The 11,966-nt window shown below is 44.5% G+C and overlaps 1 long non-coding RNA gene across 1 annotated transcript in view; it reads left to right on the top strand.

Moving 5' to 3' along the window:
• Positions 1-11,887: 11,887 nt before the first annotated feature.
• The window catches only part of LOC142941092 (uncharacterized), a 5,289-nt gene continuing 5,210 nt past the window's right edge, over positions 11,888-11,966 (top strand). The window contains exon 1 of the long non-coding RNA XR_012951101.1: positions 11,888-11,966. This exon is cut by the window's right edge and continues 867 nt beyond it. This is a non-coding gene — a long non-coding RNA (uncharacterized LOC142941092).

The raw sequence follows: 11,966 nt of genomic DNA, 5'->3' as shown, positions 1-11,966 counted from the left end.
ATGCAGATTGATGAGAAACAGACAGAAGACGCCATGACAAAAAAAAAACTGTGTGTGTGTGTGCAGTGTGTGTGCAGTGTGTGTGTAGGGTGTGTGTAGGGTGTGGTGCTGAGGAGGACCAGGTTTCAGTTGAGTGAAAAGACTCAGAGCCTCTTTGTGTCTCTGCCTCCGGGGCAACACACACACACACACCTTTGTGTGTTTATGCATAGGTGTGTGTGAGTCCCACCAGAGCACTTTCCCATGGGGAAGGGTTATTGTATTTTCGACTAAAACCTGAATGGAGTCTGTGGACACACACACACACACACACACACACACACACACACACACACACACACACACACACACACACACACACACACACACACACACACACACACACACACACACACACACACACACACACACACACACACACACACACACACACACACACACACCTTTAGAAAACATCAGCGGCAGCGGTTTAGTTCTTAAACGAATGCTTCTACAGCGTTTGATGTTTCTTTGTTTCACTGCTGAGAGGATGAAGGAGATGAAGACGTGACGTGTTTGAGACGCTCTGACCCTTCACACACTTAGACACATAAAACAAACGCTTTTATACTGAAAGAACCAGCACACTTCCTGTCTGCTTAGAGATTATTCTGAGTGGACTCGCTGACTGACGACTGTCAGGGAACAATTAAGCAGAAAAATAACAGAAAATCTGATCATATTTTCAGTTTTATATCTTCATATTTAAATATGAATCTATTGTATTCATATTTTTTCAGTTTAGTTTAATTAACTGCTGCATATCTTCAGTAGTTTGACTTATATTTGGTCAGATGCATCATATTAAATGTCTAGTATTGTAGTGATTAAGCTTCGTCCTGCTGCAACACAACCACACGTTACACTATTTAAACCATAAACATAACAAACCATAACAAATTAATCATGAAATAAATTACATAAAATGATTTTATTTCTATAATTTGGTCGGAGGATACACATTTCATTTTTAAAGGAACCTGAAGAAGAATTAATTAATAATAAAAACTCTTTAAGCAGTCGTGACCGAGATACGCTGGAGAGCACTGGACACTACATTTCCCATGATGCAACGCAGACAGCATCCTCTACCCGCTGCCTGTTAAATGGAGGCTGTTTGTCAAACTGAGGCTGTTTGTCAATAAAGTTTCACACTGAAGAGTGTGTGACGGTGTTGTGTGTGTGTAAGAGGTGATGTCAGCAGGCGTGTGTGTGTGTATGTGATTACAGCCCTGCTAACAGATTCATCATCGATCATCATGTGATCATGTGAGCATTGATCATGTGATCATCATGTGATCATTGATCATCATGTGAGTTCATGATGAAGATCAGAGGAACATTTATTTATTTATTTATTCTTTGAGTTTATGTCTGAGAGGCATCTGAAGGAGAGGAGACAAGGAGACGAGGAGAGGACAGGAAATGGGGAGAAGAGGAGACAAGAAGATGAAACAAAGACAGGAAACAAGGAGAGGAGACAATGAGCGGGGAGGAGACAAGGAGAGAAAACAAGAAGAGGGCATGAGGAGAGGAGAGGATATAAGGAGGAGAGGTGACAAGGAGAGGAGACGAAACAAGGAGCGGAGAGGAAATAAGGAGATGAGAGGAAACAAGGAGAGGAGAGGAAACAAGGAGACGAGAGGAAATAAGGAGACGAGAGGAAATAAGGAGACGAGAGGAAACAAGGAGATGAGACGACACAAGGAGAGGAGATGAGACAAAGACAGGAAACAAGGAGAGAAGACAAGGAGACAGTGAGAAGAGAGGAAATAAGGAGGATAGGAGACAAGGAGATGAAACAAAGACAGGAAACAAGGAGAGGAGATGAAAAAAGGAGGAAAAAAGGCAAGGAGAGAAGAAAAGAAGACAAAACAAGAGAAGATGCGTGAGACAAGGAAAGGTGTAGAGACGAGGATAAGAGACAAGAAGTAACATTCCTCCCCTCCCCCATCACACACACACACAAACTGACATCCATGTTAACCTGAGCATCCCTGTGTGTGTGTGGGGGGGGGGAGGAGGGGGCATGGTGGGGCTGCAGGAGCCACGGCAACGAGGTGTGTCCCGTGTTTGCAGAACAAACAATGGTCCCTTTTCAGAGGAGGGAGGGGCCGTGTGTGTGTGTGTGTGTGTGTGTCAGATTACAGCCCTGCTAACAGATTAACAGGGATTATTCAGACTGGGTCTGTTGCCTCCGTCAGCTACTTAACAACAACGACACACACACACACACACGTCTGTACACATCGACCGTGTTCGTCTGTAATCCCGTTTATTAGGAAACGTTCCAGAAAAACACACAATCTGTGTTTTTAGAACTATAACTCCTTGATGTGTGCGTTTTATTTTGAAGGAACCAGAAGACGCTAACGAGGCGGATAATCTGATAAACTCATAAAATAAGAATTAGCGCGTTAGCTTTAAAGCTAACTGCTGCAGCATCAGGATGCTCAAAGGTGTTAGAACGCAGCCAATCAGAAGGCTCCTCCTCTCTGACATCACAAGCATCTTTAACGAGGGACGTTGATGTTGCGTCATTCTCTTTGTGTTGTTGTTTATTTAGTTTGTTGTTGTTGTTGTTTAATTCCCAATGCTGTTCAAGGGAAACAAAGAAGTCTGTATTATAAAAACAATAACTTCTTGAAATTTAGTTTTTTTTACTCCCAACAGACATAAAACTACATAAATGTGTGTAGCTGTTAGCAGAGTACTCTGAGCTGATTCATGTACGCTTCAGACATTCTGATGTTTGTTTCTATAACTATCACCCCGGTGTCCCCGTCACAGAGCGTACTGTCCCTTTAAGAGAAACCAGCAGCAGGTGAACACATGGAACCATGAATGAGGTCCTAACACCTGATGGGGGGGCCTCGCTGGGGGCCAATAAGACGATATGAGATGACACACACACACACACACACACACACACACACACACACACACACACACACACACACACACACACACACACAGTAGTGTAGTGACCGTGGTTGTGATTGCGGTTAAATCTTAATCTACCTTTGTTGATTTAACTGAATAAAGTACACGGTTATTTGCATGCTCTCCCTCCCTCCCTCCCTCTCTGTCTCCCCCCTTTCTCTGGTCCAATCCTGGGCAGCAGAGCAGCAGCCAGCTGACAAAACTGTTTAGTCAGCAAGAAAGGCGAGCGGGGGAGGAGGCGACAGAGCTCCCTCCAGAGCCTCCATCGTGCTTTAAGAGAGGGACGAACCACTCTGCTGTTTGCTGGAGGGGGGAGCATGGAAGGTTCCACTGTTGACAGAGCAGAGGGACACCTGAACGCACCACCAGACGATGCTTTCAAATGCACCGTATACGTTACTGAGGAAGGTGTGTGAGGAGGAGGAGGAATGTTTCGTATGTGGGTCAGACCTGTTGTATGGGATGCCAGCAGCAACACTCTCTGTGTGTGTGTGTGTGTGTGTGTGTGTGTGTGTGTGGGGGGGGGGGGGGGGGGGGGGGGGGTGAGACTGTCTTGCTGATAAGCAGCTTGTAGAGCTAACTACCACTGCATGGGAGTGTGTGATGGCTCACACACACACACACACACACACACACACACACACACACACACACACACACACACACACACACACACACACACACACACACACACACACACACACACACACACACACACACACACACACACACACACACACACACCTTCACCCTGTTTGCAGCAAATAAAGCCGTATTTACAGCCGGTCCAGAGTCCGAGCGGCTCGGCTGTGAAAGAATGTCACAACGGATGGAGGGGAGGGGGGGGGAGGAGGGAGGAAGGAGGCAGAGGGCATCTTAAGAGGGGGAGGAGCTGAGGAGATGAAAGGTGGAAGGAGGACGATGTGACCAGAAGCTTATCTTCCTTTATGATTCCATGTGTTCACCTGCTGCTGGTTTCTTAAAGAGACAGTACGCTCTGTGCTGGTTTGTTGCAAAAAATTAAATTTAAAGAGTCGAGAACCAACATGTTTAAGTTCTGAGAGAAACAAACTAAAGATACTTTTAGCTCCTCCCTCTCAAATCTGACTTTTATAAATATTCATGTGATCACTGACAGTCGTCAGTTCAACAGGAACCAGAGCCTCTGAAGATCAACCAGGCTAACAGTTTCCCTCCGTTTCCAGTCTTTATGCTAAGCTAAGCTAAGCAGCTCCGCGTGTCACCAGACAGACATGAAAGTGGTATCGACAGGGAAGAGGAGGAGGAGTTAACAGGAAGCGCAGGAGAACAGAGGAGGAAGTGCAGAAACAATAGCTTCTCTCTGCTCCATGTGAAGCTTTCTATTATCAGAGTTAGGTGAGAGTCAGAGACGTTGTTCATCCTCTGAGCTTCCACACACTGACCAGTGACCAGTGGAAGAAGATGCTCCACATCTCCACAGTGATTCCATCAGCAGCAGAGAGCAGAGAGCTAAGAAGTGAGAATGTGTTTCAGGAGCTTATCGGCTCCACCGTTATGCAAATGAACCTCTGGAACAAACACGAGGGTCAAGGCCCAACGCGGGGAGCTGAAACGCAGCAGAGCGTCTGCTGATTCTGGATGTTTGGGGACATGTGGAGCCTCAGAGCACACAGATGACGTCCTTCTCTTCATCTTTATCAGAACACAGAATAACTACCGCTGAAGAGCTCCACGCAGCCGTCACACATCCTCTGAGCTCTTTAGTACAAGACACTAACTAAGGTTACTGTGATGAACCTTCACTAGACTGTAGACGTAAACCTTTACAACCACGCACCACATTCAACACACGCTCTGCTCACACGTTTACAAAGTCACATTTATGCTGAAAAAGTTGTGATTTAAAGTTTAAAAAGTTACGTTTTAGGGTTTAAAAAGTGTTTTAAAGTGACATTAGAGCTCACATGGTGAACATTAGGCGATGTAGAAACAGTCACATGATTCAACTCTGAGTCTGAGGCTGAGCTGCTTCTAATAAATATGAATGAATATGAATGAATATGATGAAGTAAAGGCTCAGAGTGATTTCTAATCAATAACCAGTAAAGTGATCGATGCTCAGGACTGACCTCTGACCTCTGACTGAAGACAGAAGAGGAGGAGCTGAAACCTGAGATGTGGGATGAATAGAGCTAAAGTAGGACACACACACACACACACTTTTGCGTGTTGTCTGTCAGCCTCCTCCCACACAAGTGTGTTTGTGCAGGAATCCACACACACACACACACACACGCACACACGCACACACACTCTGAGCCCACCAGGACTGGCTTGTGGTCTCCTCACTGGGTTTAAATTTAGAAAAGACACACACACACACCTTTATATAGCAGTGGGTCTCTATAGTTAGAGTGAGTAAATATTACAATCTGCAGTCAGCTGGTTTTATGAAGAAGAAGGTTGTTGTTGGACAATTATTTTTAAAGTGAAAATGACTAAAATGGGATTTTTCTTCTTCTGTCCCTGAACACAACACAGCTTCATCCTTCTGTCCCTGAACACAACAAAGCTTCATCCTTCTGTCCCTGAACACAACACAGCTTCATCCCTCTGTCCCTGAACACAACACAGCTTCATCCTTCTGTCCCTGAACACAACACAGCTTCATCCTTCTGTCCCTGAACACAACAAAGCTTCATCCTTCTGTCCCTGAACACAACAAAGCTTCATCCTTCTGTCCCTGAACACAACAAAGCTTCATCCTTCTGTCCCTGAACACAACACAGCTTCATCCCTCTGTCCCTGAACACAACACAGCTTCATCCTTCTGTCCCTAAACACAACACAGCTTCATCCCTCTGTCCCTAAACACAACACAGCTTCATCCTTCTGTCCCTGAACACAACACAGCTTCATCCTTCTGTCCCTAAACACAACACAGCTTCATCCTTCTGTCCCTAAACACAACACAGCTTCATCCTTCTGTCCCTAAACACAACACAGCTTCATCCTTCTGTCCCTGAACACAACACAGCTTCATCCTTCTGTCCCTGAACACAACACAGCTTCATCCTTCTGTCCCTAAACACAACACAGCTTCATCCCTCTGTCCCTAAACACAACACAGCTTCATCCTTCTGTCCCTGAACACAACACAGCTTCATCCCTCTGTCCCTGAACACAACACAGCTTCATCCTTCTGTCCCTGAACACAACACAGCTTCATCCCTCTGTCCCTGAACACAACACAGCTTCATCCCTCTGTCCCTGAACACAACACAGCTTCATCCCTCTGTCCCTGAACACAACACAGCTTCATCCTTCTGTCCCTGAACACAACACAGCTTCATCCCTCTGTCCCTGAACACAACACAGCTTCATCCCTCTGTCCCTGAACACAACACAGCTTCATCCCTCTGTCCCTGAACACAACACAGCTTCATCCCTCTGTCCCTGAACACAACACAGCTTCCTCTGAAGCCAGCAGGTGTGATCAGCTGACCTGTGACTCAGAGAGCTTCCTTCAGACCAAACCACCAGCCTGACTCACTGAGGAACGTCCTCATCTTCCTGTAGAACCAAACGCTGTTCTACCAGTTTGTCTCTGAACACACCGAGACACGTTCACACCATTTGGTCCAGCCCGAGGTGTGAACGTCTGACTCCCACCCCTCCCCCACCCTTCATCATCATCCTCCCCCATCCTCCCCCATCTCCTCCTCCTCCTCCTCCCTTCATCATCCTCCTCCTCCCTTCATCATCCTCCTCCTCCTCCTCCACCCTTCATCATCCTCCTCCTCCTCCCCCACCAGATCAGACCTGTTAGATCTCGACCTTCATCATTGGTTGGTGTTTCAAACCATGGGGACGTCTGACTGCTGCTGGAACTACTTCTTCTTCTTTACCGTCATCATCATCATCCTCGTCATGTCGTATTTAAAAGTTATATTGTGACACTCAAGAAGTCACATTTAAAGTCCATGAAGTTACTTTTTAAAAGTTCAAAAGTTACTTTTTAAGTTTGTTTTAATGCTGGAAAGTTTAAATTATATTTAAAAAGTGACTTTTGAACATTTAGAAAGTTCCATCTTAAGTGTGACGTTAGTGATTAATGGACTCAATCATTTAATCTCTCACTGGAGTTTTAATGAAAGCACATCTTCACTCCTCCTCCTCCTCCTCCTCCTGTCGGGGATAGAACATAATCTTATCTAAAAAAGGCAGGTCTATAATTAGCGGTGTGCTGCAGAGCGACCAGGAGGAAGAGGAGGAAGAGGAGGTAACATGAACATCAACCAGTCAAACAGCCTCACTGATGCAGGAGACTGACCTGATCAACTGGTGATGATGATCACTTCCTCATCATCACCTTTAACTCTGGAGTGATGAAGATCAAATCAACCAACCAACCAATCAACCAATCAGTGGAGGAGATCGTCTGAGGATCAATGCATCATAACAATAAAGAATTTTAAGTTCGGCTTCATTGTTGAATGAAAACACTCAACGAGGCCGACGGAGAGAAGAAAATATCCCCAATTGATGTAATAATTACATGTTTCTTTACATATGAATTCATTTGAATCCCTCAGAGGCTGAAGAACCAGGATGAAAACATGAAAAGACGGTTGACAGGTTTTAGTGTAAAGTCGTCGGTTAAACACTCGTCATGTGACTGAAACTGTGGAGATCAATGGAGAGAGTGTGTGTGTGTGTGTGTGTGTGTGATTAATGGAGGTTAATGTGGAGACAGCAACAGTCTCAGAGGACGACACAGAGCTTTTAATTAGCTGCTTCACTTCAGTCTCTGAGGACACAAACGTCCCACTGAAACTCCCCATTAACCACACACACACACACACACACACACACACACACACACACACACACACACACACACAATAATCTAAATAAAACAATTACACAAAATCATTAAAAATAATAAATAAAATATAATAAAATTAAATAAATATATTTCTCCTCTTGTAGCTTTACAAGCTTCTGATATTTAAAGAGACATTTTTATGTAAATATTCGATATATAATATTCATATAATTCTTGATGTTTTCAGTGAAACACACGAGCAAACTGATTAATGAGATAATTAATTATCAGAGAGCATCAAAACATCTGAAAACTTTAAACAGGAGCCGATCAGACGACTCTTTAAATCAACAGAGAGAAGTTAAAGCACAGTCGGCTTTTATCTCTTCACCTGAACAACGTCTTCACTTCATGCCGAGTCATGTCTTTACATGACTGACTGCAGGCTGTGTGTGTGTGTGTGTGTGTGTGTGTGTGTGTGTGTGCTGACATCATTGGCTGTCAGCATTTTAAAGTGTTCACCACGGAAGAAGAAGAAGCTTTCACAGGAAACACAAGTGAACACTTCTGTTGTGTTTTTGTGAATGAACCAGTGTTACAAACTGTGTGTGTGGGGGGGGGGGGGGGGTCTCTCACTCACACACACACACACACACACACACACACACACACACACACACACACACATATTCATAGCATCCTTTTCCTGTTGCCACGACACAAAGTTAGACTTTTTAGCACCTAAACTCACTGGAGGACTTCGTCAGACATCACTTTGATGTTTTGATTAATAGCCCCTCCCCCTTTCCTCCCCCATCATCTCCATTTAAACCAGAGTGGATGAGCGGGTTAGAACTCCCCCTCAGCTAGAGAGACCGAGGTCTGTCGCCAACGGCTGCAGCTCGGCCTCAGTGTTGAATTTCGTAATGGAATGCTAACTGCTCTCCTCCTACCTCCTACCTCCTAAGAGGAAGAGGAGGAGGAAGAGAGGACCAGAAGCAGCAAGAAGATCTGGTTTATCCTCTACAGAGACGTAACAACACCCGACAGCTGCGTCCTTTAGTACTATCAGGATACTAGAGTATTAGTACTATCAGGATACTAGAGTATTAGTACTATCAGGATACTAGAGTATTAGTACTATCAGGATACTAGAGTATTAGTACTACAGGAGTACTATCAGGATACTAGAGTATTAGTACTATCAGGATACTAGAGTATTAGTACTATCAGGATACTAGAGTAATAGTACTACAGGAGTACTATCAGGATACTAGAGTATTAGTACTCTCAGGATACTAGAGTAATAGTACTACAGGAGTACTATCAGGATACTAGAGTATTAGTACTCTCAGGATACTAGAGTAATAGTACTACAGGAGTACTATCAGGATACTAGAGTAATAGTACTACAGGAGTACTATCAGGATACTAGAGTATTAGTACTACAGGAGTACTATCATGATTCTAGACTATTAGTACTACAGGATACTAGAGTATTAGTACTACAGGAGTACTATCGGGATACTAGAGTAATAGTACTACAGGAGTACTATCAGGATTCTAGAGTATTAGTACTACAGGAGTACTATCAGGATTCTAGAGTATTAGTACTTTCAGGATACTAGAGTAATAGTACTACAGGAGTACTATCGGGATACTAGAGTAATAGTACTACAGGAGTACTAACAGGATACTAGAGTAATAGAACTACAGGATGAAAAGTACCATAAAGCTCCTCTGTGGAGCATTAAGTCAGTATAAATCCTCTATTGTGGTATTTAGTACTGAGAAACTGGACACTACGGCGGCGCAAATATCCCACAATGCAATGCGGCAGCGACAACAACGTTCATAACAGAAGCGTCTGTAACGAGATTTATCTTTGCTAGTTGTTGAATGAGTTTTTATTTATTTATATATATTAGTTTAAATTTTCATCGTATAAAACCTTTTAAAAACAACTATGATTACTACAAGTACTTCGAATTTAAACTCTAGTACTTAGTACACTTTAGTAGAAGTATTTGGTCACATTCCAGCACTTAATTAAAAGTCAGGACTGATGGGTAAAATGTGGTGAACGTGGGGTGTGTTTCCGGGGTTAACGTCCATCTAGTAGCCGTTAGCACCCGTTATCTAACCGGTTCACCTCGAGACAGAGACGAGGAACCACTCTTCTTCTCTCAGAACCGTCAATCATTCACCCGGAGGACTGATAACAAACTCTCTGTGACACACTAAAAACTACGGCTTCATCCAGCACGGGCACCAAAAACGACGCCACCTCTTTTATCCGTTAAAAAAGATGTGTGGAGAAGTGAAAAGTCGACGGTTTGAGGCCTCGCGTGTATGAAAAAACCGTCAGCGTGTGTTTGTAAAATGGAAGTTAAAGCGGTGGATGATGTCGAAAGAGAAGAGAGGCTAGGAGGGAGGAAAGGAGGAGGAGGGGAGGAGGAGGGAGGATGCAACAGGCGTCACGTCGATGCTGCTGTTGCTCGTAACCGGAGACGGTTGAGAGGTAGTGAAAAAAGTCACCGAAACACCAATTAAACAACTAAAAGTTGACACGTATCGGGCAACTGGGCGATGTTGGACGACCTCGTCGCAGCGTTGCCGCAGTTAGTGAACGAATGAACGTCCGTTAGGGGCTAAATGTGTCCGGGCAAGGTCACGGCAGCGGCGTCAAGCTAGCAGCCATTAGCTAGGCTAGGGCCGGAAGAGGGACGATACGACCCTTCAAAGTAAAACTTTAGTAAAATGCAAGATTATACTTATTTAACTACAATATTTTGGTCTTTTTAGGCTTAAATTGACAAACACATTTTAGTAAGGTGCACAAGTATATACCAAAGTAAGCATATCGTCCATTTCAGTGTGACTTTATAACATTTGTGGTACGATTCTTTAGATTTTCAGCATTATTATTATTTACACTGTTCTTATATATTGTAGTGTACATATTTCCAGATGTAGTGTTGTTATAGACTACATTCCATTAAATTAAATTATTCTATATACTAAATTCCTATTTCTATTATAATATGTGTTTACATTCTAGATTAACAAAACAAACATTTTACAAAAGTTTGTGTTCAAATGTCGCGTTGAGAAAACCATCATCATTCATCTCGTTTGCTCTCTTTGTACTACAAAAACAAACAATTTCAAAATTTTAAGTCGTCTCATCACAAGGACACACATCTCACGAGACTCAAAAACGTTCTGCATCAAACAGCATTGGCTTCGACATGTTTAAACCCTGTTACATTTCACCCTGCTAACTCTCTGTTTCCATCAGCAACAGGTAGGTTTTACTTTGCAATCCCGCACCGGAAGCGGCCCGGCTGCTTGCCGCCAGCTTGTCTCGCTGGTGTCTGGTAGCTTTACACATGGCCACTAACAGCCAGCGAGGATCCGACCAAAGTGCACCCGAGATATGATGCTCGACTCCGGGGCGGCGAGCAGACTTTGAACCCCCCCCCCCCCCCACACACACACACACACAACACACACACAACACACAACACACACTCCTCGCCACCCTCCCCCGCGAGGGCAGCAACAACAAAAAAAAAAAAAAAAACACCTCATAACAGCAACTACAACATGCACAAAGTTGCACCAAAGCAACAAAAAGTGCCGATAAAGCGAGTTGTTTGTCGCTAACCGAGCAGAATGAGGAAGAGAGCAGCGCGTGAATTCCACCGCTTGGATGCGCATCAAACTAGGAAGCGACACGGAGAGAGGAGAGAAAAACTGCTCTCCCCCCCCTTCCTCCCTCCTTCCTCGAGTCCACTTCTCAGCTCTAAACTTTACTTTAAACACACGCAAACACTCCAAACTTCACTTCACACCTCCAACATCGAGTTACGCGCGCGCACAGAGCGCAGAAAACAACCCCAACATACGCACGCGGTGAGAATACAGAAGAAGAGCCGACTTACGCTTCACTTTGTTGGGGTTGGGCTGCTTGCGCCGAGACATCGTGGCGAGGATGATGGTGGTGGGGGGGCGATGATGATGAGGATGATGATGAAGGGTGGTGATGGTGGAGGATCAAAAGGGGGGGGGGGGGGGGGGGGGGGGTGAGGAAGAGGGAAAAAAAGAAGAAGGGGAGACAGAGAGAGAGAGAGAGAGGGAGGCTGCAAACTTGCTCCGCAGAGGAATCAAA

The sequence above is a fragment of the Anarhichas minor genome, unplaced genomic scaffold, assembly GCF_050575085.1.
Source record: "Anarhichas minor isolate MPS153535 unplaced genomic scaffold, ASM5057508v1 ptg000128l, whole genome shotgun sequence".
In the NCBI taxonomy this organism is placed as follows: domain Eukaryota; kingdom Metazoa; phylum Chordata; class Actinopteri; order Perciformes; family Anarhichadidae; genus Anarhichas; species Anarhichas minor.
Note: the sequence above shows the minus strand (reverse complement) of the source record. Positions and strands in the feature narration are given on the sequence as shown.